This window comes from Ursus arctos, unplaced genomic scaffold (genome assembly GCF_023065955.2).
Source record: "Ursus arctos isolate Adak ecotype North America unplaced genomic scaffold, UrsArc2.0 scaffold_18, whole genome shotgun sequence".
NCBI lineage: Eukaryota > Metazoa > Chordata > Mammalia > Carnivora > Ursidae > Ursus > Ursus arctos.
The window spans coordinates 31215009-31227778 of NW_026622852.1; the positions used below are offsets into that span (position 1 = coordinate 31215009).

The 12770-nt window shown below is 35.4% G+C and overlaps 1 protein-coding gene across 2 annotated transcripts in view; it reads left to right on the forward strand.

The window, feature by feature from the left end:
* Window positions 1–12770, forward strand: part of PLPPR1 (phospholipid phosphatase related 1) — a 582239-nt gene that overhangs the window by 198999 nt on the left and 370470 nt on the right. The gene's annotated exons all lie outside the window — the stretch shown is intronic.

The following is a 12770-nucleotide window of genomic DNA, read 5'->3' on the forward strand; positions in this document are numbered from 1 at the left end:
GGGACCTGGTTAAGGTGTGTGAACACCCCATGAAGGTTAAGCAGTTCCCCAATATTTTTTTTTAATTTTAATTCTGGTATAGTTAACAGTGTTATATTTGTTTCAGGTGTACAATACAGTGATTCAACAATTCTGTACATTACTCAACACTCATCATGACAAGTGTACTTTTTTTTTGAAAAGCACACTTTTTACGCTCATCACCTATTTCACCCATCCCTCTACCCACCTTCCCTCTGGTAACCATCAGTCTGTTTTTTATAGTTAAGAGTCTTTTTTTTTTTTTTTTTTGGTTTGTCTCTTTTTTTTCCTTTTGTTTGTTTGTTTTGTGTCTTAAATCCACATATAAGTGAAATCATATGGCATTTGTCTTTCTCTGATTAGCTCATTTCACCTAGCATTATACTCTCTGGATCCATCCATGTTGTGGATGGATGAATGAAAGATTTCATTCTTTTTTTATGGCTGAGTAATCTTCCATTGCATATCTATACCACATCTTTATCCATTTGTCTATCAGTGGACATTTGGGCTGCTTCCAAAATTTGGCTATTGTAAATAATGCTGTAATAAACATAGGGGTGCATATATCTTTTTGAATTTGTGTTTTTGTATTCTTTAGGTAAATACCCAGTAGTGCAATTATTGGGTTGTAGGATAATGATGTTTTTAAGTTTACAGAACCTCCATAACTCTTTTTCAGAGTGGCTGCATCAGTTTGCATTCCCACCAACAATGTAAGAAGGTTCCTTTTTTCCACATCCTTGCCAACACTTGTTTCTTGTGCTTTTGATTTTAGTCATTCTGACAGGTGTGAACTGGTATCTCATTGTGTTTTTGATTTGCATTTCCCTGATGATGAGTGATTTTAGGCATCTTTTCATGTGTCTCTTGGCCGTCTGTATGTCTTCTTTGGAAAAATGTCTATTCATGTCTTCTGACATTTTTTAATTGGATTATTTCTTTTGGGTGTTGAGTTGTATATAAGTTCTTCATATATTTTGGATACTGTCTCTTTATTGCATATGTCATTTTCAAATATCTTCTTCCATTTTGCAGGTTGTCTTTTAGTTTCTTTTGCTGTGCACAAGCTTTTTATTTTGAGGTAGTCCCAATAGTTTATTTCTGCTTTTATTTCCCTTGCCTTGGGAGACATATATAGAAAGCTGTTGTTATGGCTGATGTCAGGGAAATTATTGCCTGTGCTCTCTTCTACGATTTTTATGGTTTCAGGTCTTATATTTAGGTCCTTAATCCATTTTGATTTTATTTTTGTGTATGATATAAGAAAGTGGTCCAATTTCATTTGCAAGTAGCTGTCCGGTTTTCTCAGCACCATTTGTTAAAGAGACCGTCTTTTTCCCATTAAATATTCTTGCGTCCTTTGTTCACGATTAATTGACCATATAATTGTGGGTTTATTTCTGGGCTTTTTATTCTGTTCTGTTGATCTGTGTGTCTGTTTTTGTGCCAGTACCATACTGTTTTGATCACTACAGCTTTGTAATATGACTTGAAGTCTGGAATTATGATACTTCCAGTTTTGTTTTTCTGGTTTTGTGAAAAAGACTGTTGGTGTTTTGATAGGGATTACATTAAATGTGTAGATTGCTTTGGGTAGTGTAGACATTTTAGCAATATTTATTCTTCTACCTCAATGTTATTTGATAGCAAGAGAGTTTCCCAAGTGGTTTGTGGTATCAAAGCAATAATAGTGTGTGTTTAAATTTATATTAAAGAGCAACAAGTAAAGCAATTGTTTGTTTATTTTAAAAGTTTTATTTATTAGAGAGAGAGCGAGAGAGCACGAGCAGGGGGGAGGGCCAGAGGGAGAAGCAGACGCCTCACGGAGCAGGAAGTCCAAGGCAGGGCTAAATCCCAGAACCCTGAGATCATAACTTGAGCTGAAGGCAGATGCTTAACTGACTGAGCCACCCAGGTGCCCCTAAAGCAATTGTTTTAAAGGAGGACATATAGTCCTTGAATATGTAGTTAGTGCACATTGTGAAAATCAAAAGAATGTGCTTGTAATTCAGTCATTTAGCTGGACACTGAATTGAGCATTAATCACCAGCCATGATAGACTTGGCTATTGGACGGCAGTAAATTATTTTTATTTGTAATATAAGTATAAAATTATTCTTAGTGTTGGACAATTATTTAAGAACAGGACATAGGGAGCACAGAAACTGATATATGCCAAGTTAACAAGGAGTATACAATGTTAATAATTCTAAAATTTGTTTTGATATGAGTTTTACCAAATCTGTAAGCTACATCCATTTGATCAAAATTCTCATGTCGCACATCAGGAAATTTAAGAATTATTAAAAACCATTATTAAATGGAGAATGCCAGAATGATTTTCATATGTATGGGAATAAAGACTATTTTTAACCACATGGTTACAATTAGAGTATGTACCAGCAGACAAATTAAACAAAATATGAAAATACCAATTGTAGTTTTTGTCTGTAAAATATAAGAATTCCAAACATCCATAATGAAACACTTTTAAATTTATTTTATACTATACTCATAGCTAAATTTAAATATTACTATATCTTGGCTCCATAATATCAATATAGTATGCTTTTAAAATTATGCTTTTTCTTGTATAATTAATTTACATTTAATAGCATGTATCGTTATTAACAGAAAAAAATCAAAACTTGTTTTTGTTCATAATAAGTATATATTATATTAAAATATACGATTTATAGAAGATTGCATTTAAATGGAATTTATAATTTAATATGTTTTCAACATAAAATCACATTATAACACAGTGCAAAAAAAAAAAGGCCTACCCGTTAGCAGATATCTTTGAAGATATTCTATCTCTGTACTGTTCAATATGGTAGCCACTAGCTGCATGTAGCTGTTTAAATTTAAATTAATTAAAATGAAATAAAGCTAAAAATTTAATTCTCCATTTGCACTAGCTTCATCTCGTTTGCTCAGTAGTATATGTGGACGGTATAGATGTAGAACATTTGCATCATTGATCACAGAAAATTGTATCATATAGCTGTGATCTATATTATTGTGAAAGGGATTTGTTAGTTAAAATAGTAGGAAAGACAATTTTATGTGCTAAACTTATTCTTGTTGATGTCTTTTCCATGATTATAAGCATTTAGAGAGTAGAATTTATGTCTGACTAGGACTGGTGCATGCTGGATACTAAACACATACAAATATACTTATTGTTCCCCCAATATACTTAATGTACCCCAATAATAAAGACAACAGCAGATTTAATAACACCATGTATCTTGATATATTTTTGGATTGTGCAAAGTGGTTTTGTGTAAATGCTCTCATTTGAGTTTAAAAACAGTTTCAGGAAGTTGGCAGGGATTATAACTCCCATTTTACAGTTGAGAAGTCTGAAATTCAGGGAAATGAAAGGACTTTTCTAGGTGATAATAGCAATAATATAAATAGGTAATGTTTGTTGATCATTAATTTTTAAAGTTTATTAATAACTAATGTCTACTGACATTTAGTATATTTAGCTATTAATGTTAATAGCTAATGTTTATTGACACTCCAGTAAATTATATAATTTGTCACAAACCTCTAATTAGATACTACTTTTCCATTTTCCCATTTTTCCATTTTATAGTTGAAGAAACTGAGACTTAGGGGAATAAGGCAGTTTGCTCAAAACACTGGAATTTGAACTCAGGAAGTTTATTATACTTGTATGTCAACTTAGATTCATACTGTGGCTTTTCATCTGCCCCAGTTTTAGTCCTTGAAATTCCAAACTCAGCATGGGCCCACTTGGTAACTTGGTGGTCCCAATTCAACCATCTTGTGAGGAAAGAAAATTTAGCAACTAGCATGCATGTCAAATAACCCAACAGTATACATTATGTGCTGTATGTGGCCAACATTGAGATGCTGTGCACCGATGGCATCTTGATGGGACAGACCAAAGCTGTTGATCAAAGGAACAAAAGACACGTACCTCTGTGGAGTCAGCCTTGCATTTGTCTGCAGCTGAAAACAATTATGAGTCGATCAAACCAACAATATGCTGTCTGCCAGAGATTTAGAAATTGCACAATTAAGCTAGTCTCAAGTTGTCATTGATAAGGAATAAAGCTCCAGCCAAAACCAGATGCCTGTGTAGTCATGAGTAAGGACCTTCAGGTGTCTACCTCATTTTCAGCCCAAAATTTTGGAGGTTGTGTAATTCATGTGACTCTAACTCTGTGACAAATGCAAATTTTCTGAGTCTCATAGCTGGGCAGAGATGATGCTACACAGATGGAGGGCTGGTGCACAATTTGAAGTATTGTCACATTTATGTCAGTGGCTAAAAAGGTTTTTGCAAATAGAACACGTTTTTGCACATTAATCTGATAAAAAAATGTCTGAGTTTCTGCAAAATTCTGCTGGCCATGGAGTTGAAAACCATATTGTCAGAGACTCTTGTCATTATCTACAAGACCAATACTAGGCTTCTGTAGCACTGTGTGTGTGTGTGTGTGTTTGTGTATGTGTGTGTGATACACAATGGTATAAGAAAAAGAAATTTCACAAATAGAAGATAATAAGTCTTTGGGTATATATGTATATTGGTTGTATTCTCTCAGTTGCAAAAGTCAGAAATTCAATTCAAGTCTGAAACACAAATTGGAATCAACTGGCTGATATGACAGTTTCAAGGAGTCTATCTGTAGGTTGTGAAGTTAGACCTATGTCATTAAAAAGCTTTCTTTTTCTCCATCTTCCAAGTCTACATTTCTCTTTTGGACTCATTCTCGGAAAGGCTCTCTTCAGACATCCACAAAACTGTCCTTAACCACATCAGCTTAAATGGTTCTTAGCCTCTGTAATCCTAGAAGAAGCACTCCTTTCCCAGTGGTTCCAGAAGTTCCGTGGAGAGCTCTGATTAGTCTGACTTAGGCCATCTGATCATCTCTGAACCAACCATTGTGACTGAAAGGATGGACACTGAACTGGCCGGGCTCAGTCATGTGCTCACCTCTGAAAGGACAAGATAGAGGCCACCTACTCAAGACACATAGTCTGAGAGTAGGGGAGAGGTGCTTCTGAAATGAAAAATGGGTTTCTGATAGCAGATTAATAAACCGATGTTCACTGTGTGTGTGTGTGTGTGTGTGTGTGTTGTTAAGACTGAACAGTAGAAAGTTCATCAGTGACATTGATGAGATCCTATTCAAATACCATTTATAACTTTGTTATAAATCTTACCTTTGTTTAGAAAGTTTATGCTTAGCTACAACTTCTAACTTAAGAAATTAGTGACTGATCTTGGGTTGCTATTAAGAAGTGCTCGATATGAAATTCAAATATTTTTATGAATTCACATATACCAGCAAATACTAAAAGAAATTATTCACTTTTGTACACAAATTACTTAAAATATAAAATAATTAACTTTGGTAATATTAGCTTAAGGCCTGGGTGTTCAATAGATTTCAATAAATATTTCTTGACTTCTGGCTGAATATAGAAGTAGATTCCTAATTAGTTTTTCTGTATCATTTCATGCTCTTAAAATAATTTGATTTATTTTGGTAAAATGTTTCAGGTGTTTGTAAGCATGAAATAAAACTAGACCAATGATCACCAGCTAATAAATGTGACTTATTTTATTTGACTTCCATGGTCTTTCAGTTATTGAGTTCATGAAAACAAAGTTAGATTATTTTTTGAAATAAGAAAGGAATTCTTGGTGACTGTAATTAGGATTCACTTTAATAATAAAATATGAGCAAAGATAACTGATAATAATCTAAATGTCTAGTTTACTTTGAGTCTCTGCAAAACAGGGAATTCTTTTGCAGAATAAAGAATTATTTTGCATCATTCTTCAAATTAAATTCATAAAATGTCATGCTGATTATGCTTGAAATGTGAATTTTGATGTGATTGTAGGAGCCACCACAGGTTTATTCTGCATCATGCTTCTTTCAAATAGCAATCATAAAGCCTTGAAAGATTTTCAATATAGGATCTTATTTCAGAAATCAACAGCATCCAGAACTAGGGCTCATTGGAAAAGAAATTCCTATCATGCTGTGATTTAGGTTACTGAATTGGAAGGAAATAATGTTCACTCCCCTAAAATACACAATTTATTAGAGAAAATAGCTAGAGTTTCAGAGCGCATAGCCATAGAATTCTTTTAAAATTTCTTTATGACTATCCCTATTAAAAGATCATACCACTATGACCTTCTGAATTTCTTTCTATTGTTTTTGAATGCTGCTCTCTCCAAATTATCTGTGAGATGAAATTGCTAGTGTGTAAAATTTGGTATCCCAAATGGTAAGTGAATTGATAAAGCAAGGCTATCTTCCAGAAGATGGTATCATATTTTTCCTCGGGCAGCATTCCATAGGATCACCACATGACTATTCTATTAAGTACCTCCAAAGACTGACAACAGCATCCTTTCCACTTTGATCCTAGGCTATCATCAAATATGTGTATCAGGGCCCTCCATTTCCTTACATGAGGAATGTTCTGGAATGACTCCTTCATTTCTACCTCTGCTCTTTTCCAGCTGCTCCATTTATAAGCTAATCCAGCCACTACCTTTTGATCTGTTTATCACTTTCAGCTCCATCATCAGCCTTAGATCTAATAGCAGAACTGCCTCTCTGGTTCCATTCTTTTCATTCCTTTCAATGCCTTGTGGTATGCCACTAGCACCGTCCTTCTTGGTAGACAGCAGCCTTTGAAATTTATTAAAAACCTTAAGGTATTAGCCTTTTTTTTTTTTTTTTTTGGTGTAATGGCTATTCTAAGGCCAGTCAAAAACAGAGAGTTCAAGGGGCAAACTCTAGACTATCTTAAAGTTTAGAGAGGAGGCATCATGAGCTGATAAGAAATGAAGGGACAGTGGAGAGAGAGAAAGTTTGTATCACAAACCAAGTTTTGCATCCAGAGAAATATTAGTTCTATGGATACTCCGTAGGGGCACAGGCAGAATGTGGAAGGACAGTTCAATTAACAAGCTGTGTTGAAAGCCAGTGCCAGGGATTAGCAGAACAAATGTGATAGGGCTCCCTATTGGAGAGGTGCTGCAGGCCTTCAGAGCAGAGATGGACTTGCCCAGAGAGCCAGCCAGGATGGTGTTGGCACTAGGACGTCATCTCAGCTATTTTTAAAATCCACATTGCATCTACATGTGGTACAGCCCTTTCTGCCCTCACTTTTCAAGAGGATTTGTAGGTGTTCTTTGGCAGTGTGATAATTCAACTAGTGATGAATGCATCCAGTTTAGCTGGAAACCAACTAATATTTCTCTATCTTATTCTCAGGGATACTATGAGAGGCTTTATCATATGTCCTGCCTATGATCAGATAGACCATGCCTGATGTTTTCCTAATCTACCCGTTGTACTAACTGGTCAGGATGACTTTTTTTTCCCCTAGAGAACTGGTGTTTGTCCCTAGTGATCACAATGATCACTTTTCTATTGTGGTGTTCTTAACTGAATATTTGGATTATATCTGTTCCATCTCCTGTGTCTTGGCATCCTTTTCACCTCTGTGACTCATCAAAGATTACTGAAATTAGCTGATTATGCAATTCAGTATCCATGAATATAGTGTATCCAGGCTAGGATATGTGGGGTGATATAATGCAGTTGATATTTTCTTATGATTTATTTATTCATTTTGGTTTTATTCATGTTAATTGGACTAAGAAGTCCTGATATTTTCAAAATGTCATTCAACATCATTGTACCATTGACCACAAAATAGTGAGGCTATTATTTCTCTCTTTGTACTGAAGGGAAAAAAAGGTGGAGGAGAGAACCAGACCTTTTGTTGAACTTGTCTTCTTTTCAGGTGTCAGGTCATTGTTCTTTATTAGTGTTCTAAGAACTAGTCTTACATATTTGAGCTGCTACCTTAAAGATGAGTACCACTGCAAGGAGTGACTGAAAGAGTGAGAAATGCCCTACCATCAAAGACATTTTGCTGAGCTATCGCATGTGAACCTCATTTTTGAAAAAAAGGTGTAAGTAATTTATAAATTCTAATAAATTAAAAACATAAATGAGTTAACATTTTAATTTTTTTTGTTGTTGTAAATGATATATGTTCTCTAGCCTCATCTCTTTCCATTATAAGGTAACTGGAAAATCAGAACCCTTGGCCATATCACCAGCTACATTACAATTTACCTTTTTGTAGAAGCACTTGGACCATGATTGAAACTTCCAGTATATTATTAATGATTTTTCATTTCTTAGTCACAAGTGATTACTCACCAAAAGTCAATCAAGAGTAATTTTGTGAGGAAACTTCAAATGAGTTGGACATCTGTGCCTGTAGGATAGGTTTTAAAAATATTTTGGGAAAACAGTTTTATATAAAGTAAATGAGTGGGGTGGAAGTGTTAAAGGGTAATCTGAAGCAATTCTATACAAATTTAAAACAAATATTTAGCTAGTTTCAAAGTTTAGGGAGTAAGAATATTCTAGAATATATGGTCAAAAGAAACTCATACTACTAGAGATATTAAAGTCTCTTTCTGTTTATAAGGTAAATTATTATATAGAGAATACAATATTATATGGAAAAGAAGGTTTATTTCCTGTTTGTGGAGTACCAACTACCCAGATCACCCCAGCACATGTTCTCTCAGCTACTGGGAATGTAGTGTGCTGATGATTCACAGCTGTCCCTCTACAGAAGCTGCTTTCCGTCAAAGGGAGATGTCTTCCCTAAGGTTATGCCCCCACTGGGGCAGCCCACATTGTTATTGAATGTCTGTGGAGTTACCAGGCCTGACCCTGGCCTCGATTTCAGACAATTCTAAAGGGCCACCCTCTCTCCCGAGTTTCCTGTGGGATTAGCGGGAGCGTCTGCTGCAGCTGCATCATGCATCATGTCTAATTTCAGATACTTCTAGGGAATTAATTCAGTTCACATCATTATTAAAAATCTAAATCTCAGGGCACCTGGGTGGCTCAGTTGGTTAAGCATCTGACTCTTGATCTCAGCTCAGGTCTTGATCTCAAGGTTGTGAGTTTGGGCCCTTCCTTGGGCTCCATGCTAGGCATGGAACCTACTTAAAAAAAATCTTCTAAATCTCCAAAGCCAGGACCTTTTAATTTAGCTATTTAGCTATTTAAAATAGGAGACAGTAGTGGCGAGGTGAGAAGTTGGCAGGGGCTGCAGTAGGAAGCAGGTGAGGACTGGTATAGACTCTGTAGTTATGTGTCTGAACTATAATATTCTACAGACCTGGCACCTCACTGACCATGGCTGTTTGGTTTAAGGCTAAATGGGAGTACTTTTTATCTGAAAGCCAAATAGACCACTTACCTCATGGTTTTTGGTACTCGGTAAGTGGAGATTTTTTCTCCTTGAAAATAATCTACATATGAAACCAAACAGAGGTCTGAGAATTACTTGGTAAGTATACAGATTAAGAAATGAGTTGGATGTGCAGGTCAGGGCCTATCTAAACCCATAATCATGGTCCAGCTGGATATGAACCTTTCATCTAAGCTGGTGTTGGCAATATACTTTCCAAGATTTTCTTGCCATTTGAAGATAATATTATATTAGTAGAGATAATAGTATTTGAAAATAATCTCTTTTTTCCTGAGTGATGTCAAATGACTTCCTAGTTCCTTGTAAAAGCTTCTATTTTATGTAAGGCAGAAACAACACTCTTTATTTTATGATATGTATTTCATAGCCCTTTTTATGGAAAAAGAAAGGCTAGAACAGGGTTTCTCACCCTGGCATTCTGGACCTTTTGGGCCAAATAACTCTTTGTTGTTGGGGTGGTGGCTCCAACACCTTTATGGCAGATGCCATCTTACCCTTTTCTAGCATCTCCTCCAATTTAGGAAAAAAGACAGTGTGTAGCAATTATATTATACTTATGGAGTGTCAGAGATGGCAGGAGGCTTTGCAGTGTTTTGAGTCCTCAGGAGAAGTACAAGGGTCAAAGATGTGGTTATCAGTCCTTGGTTTTAACTCCAATTTTGTTGTATGATCCTGGACAAGTGTTTAGGCTCTTGGTGCTGTCATATGATTGATCTCTAAAGTCACCTCTAGTAATATGAATTATTCACCTTTGTGTTCCTAATACTTCCTATGTTATGTGATGCATAGTAAGTACTTGATAAAGTTTGTTGAATGAATGAATATCCTGAATATTCTGTGAATCTAAAATCACATTTTCACTAGCATTCAAAATTATAATTTATGCTTGTCTAATTTACCACCATAACTCTGAAACCTACCATAATGAGAGGTACAGTGTAAGTACTTAGTAAATAATTATTTGATAAAAGCATGAACAAATAGTATAGAATTCTTAGATTCTATGATCATTGGCAACAATATGACTCCCAAAGCCTTACCATATTATTTTTATTCAAATCCTCTCTCGGTGAAGGACATTTACAAAAGACATATGTGTATTTCCACCTATCACTATTTTATTCCCGTACAAGTCATGGTATTATAATACATATTTGTCCAAGAAGTGAGCAGTTCTTGCATTGAATTAGTACTTGTTCAGGCAAATTCCACCCCTACAACAAGCTATGGTTGCTCAAAGACAGTTTCTTTGGTCTTGGAGAGAGCCTCTGTTAGAAGCTAGTCAAATTTTGGTTCCCTTTAAGTCAAGATCACACAGAAAGATATAAGGGGAAATCTCCATGCTGTAGCATTAGAAGGACTTAGGTTTCAGGTCCAGCTTTGCCTGCTAGACATGTGTAGTTCAGAAAGTTTTTATCCAGTGTAAGCCTTGGGTTCTTCATCTGCTAACTAGGGCTAAATAATACTTGCCTCATTGACTTATCCAGGTAAATGAAAGAAAACACTCGTTAGCTGTCAAGATCCATCCCTTTTAAAAATAAACCTACCATTTAACTTTGTGGTACGTAATGGATATGTTCCAAAAATTTGCATGTGTGCACACAATCAATTTTCTGTGAATTGTATTTAACTTGTTACGGAACAGAAAATTTTTCCTTTTAAAAGAATCTTGCTTTAATTCTTTTTGAAATGAGAATAGGGTGCCCCTAGTTTTGAGATATCAGGTTTGGGTATGCATGGTTTTGCAGCTCAAATTCTTAGTTAATTTCAGTTAGCAAATAATCATTTTAAATTTAAATTAAATTCACTTGAAATAAATATGGCTTCTTGTCCTCCCAGTGAATTCTGGTCCCCAGACCTTTATGTTGTACATATTATAATAAGTTAGTGTATCATAGTAGTTAAGATCACAGGAAGGGGACTGCATAGGCTTTTGCCCAGCTCTGGTCTTTACCAACTATGTGGCATTGGGGAACCCAACCTTGTTGTACCTCAGTTTCCTAATGTGTAGAATGAAGATAAAAATAGTACCTACCTCCTGCTGTTATCGTAGAACTTAGAATGGCTGGTCTACGTGTCTTGCATGTGATAGGTGGTAAAAATAACTAATTAATTAACTAATTAATGCATTTATTCATTTCCAAAACCTATCTTGGAACTTAGGCTTGTAAATTGTAAAGGCAGAGCTAGCAGAGGGCATGCAAAAGCCTGGGTTTTGTTTTTCAACTTACTCAGAACACTGTTCATAAAGCAGTTGTTTAAAATGGGGCTCTCTCCATAGTGTTTTTGAGATTCTCTGGTGTATATTTAATTCTATTGCTCTTCCTAAGTGCTTCCAATACACTTAGATGGCTTCACAGTTGAATTTTTCTCTCATCTGTTGTGGAATTCACTAAAGATAGTATATAGCTATAAATAAGCCTATCCATGCAATTGTAACCATGGCAACCACCAGCCTTCAAACGGGGAGATGGGGCTCACATGGCTGGTCTCAACTTCACAACAGCCCGACATGTCCCCTTTCAAATTAGACAGCTCAGAATTGTGCTTTGCACAAAACACAGCTATTTGTTGCTCTCCACGGAGTATCTATCATTTACTTCAATCTAATACAATTCATTTCTGACTTTAACACATTCTCTGAAAGAATTGTACTAACTTCTGTGGAGAATAAAAAAAGTGACTTAAGCTAAGTCCTTCCACCAACATTCAGTGGGTTCTTCGTAACATTTATGTTTCTTAGGTCATTCCCTCACTGAAAACTCCTCAGTTTTATATTTTGGTAGATATAGAATTTGGCTCTTGCTTACTTTTTTAGCTTCATATTTCACTCTCCTTCCCATGGCACCTTAAATTCCAGGCTTTGAAAATTCTATGTTCTTCAATGCTGTTCTCTCTATCTTTGAAAGTATCTCCCAACTGTCTTATTTGCCTTTCAAATTTTTACCTTTTCTTTCCCCCCAGTTTCGGCTCAAGTGCTTCTTGTGAAATTTTCTCTTATGGTATGGTTTTAAGATTAATTTAATTTATATAGAAGCCAGTTAGTTCTCCCTTGTTCACATGAGTGATTCAGTGGAATTAAGCACTTATCTTACTAGGTACAGTCAGTGATAAACTAAAACAAAACAACAAGAAAAAACCCAAAAGTTCATTTATCAAAAAGAATGGACATGGCAAATGTTACTTAGCCTAGTCTCAGCATAGAAGATAGTCATGATTTGATTTTCTTCTTTGAATGAATATGGCTGCTGAGAATTGTGAATGTAGGTATTTGTTGAAGGGTGTGGGTGGGCCTTCTTGTAGTGACTCTCAAAAAATTTATAGAATTTGACTGACTATAAATGGTAGATAAAGAAAATGTGATGTCCAGGTGACTGTGATAATGATATCATCAGTTGAAATAGGAGTCAGAGAAAGAATATATTTGG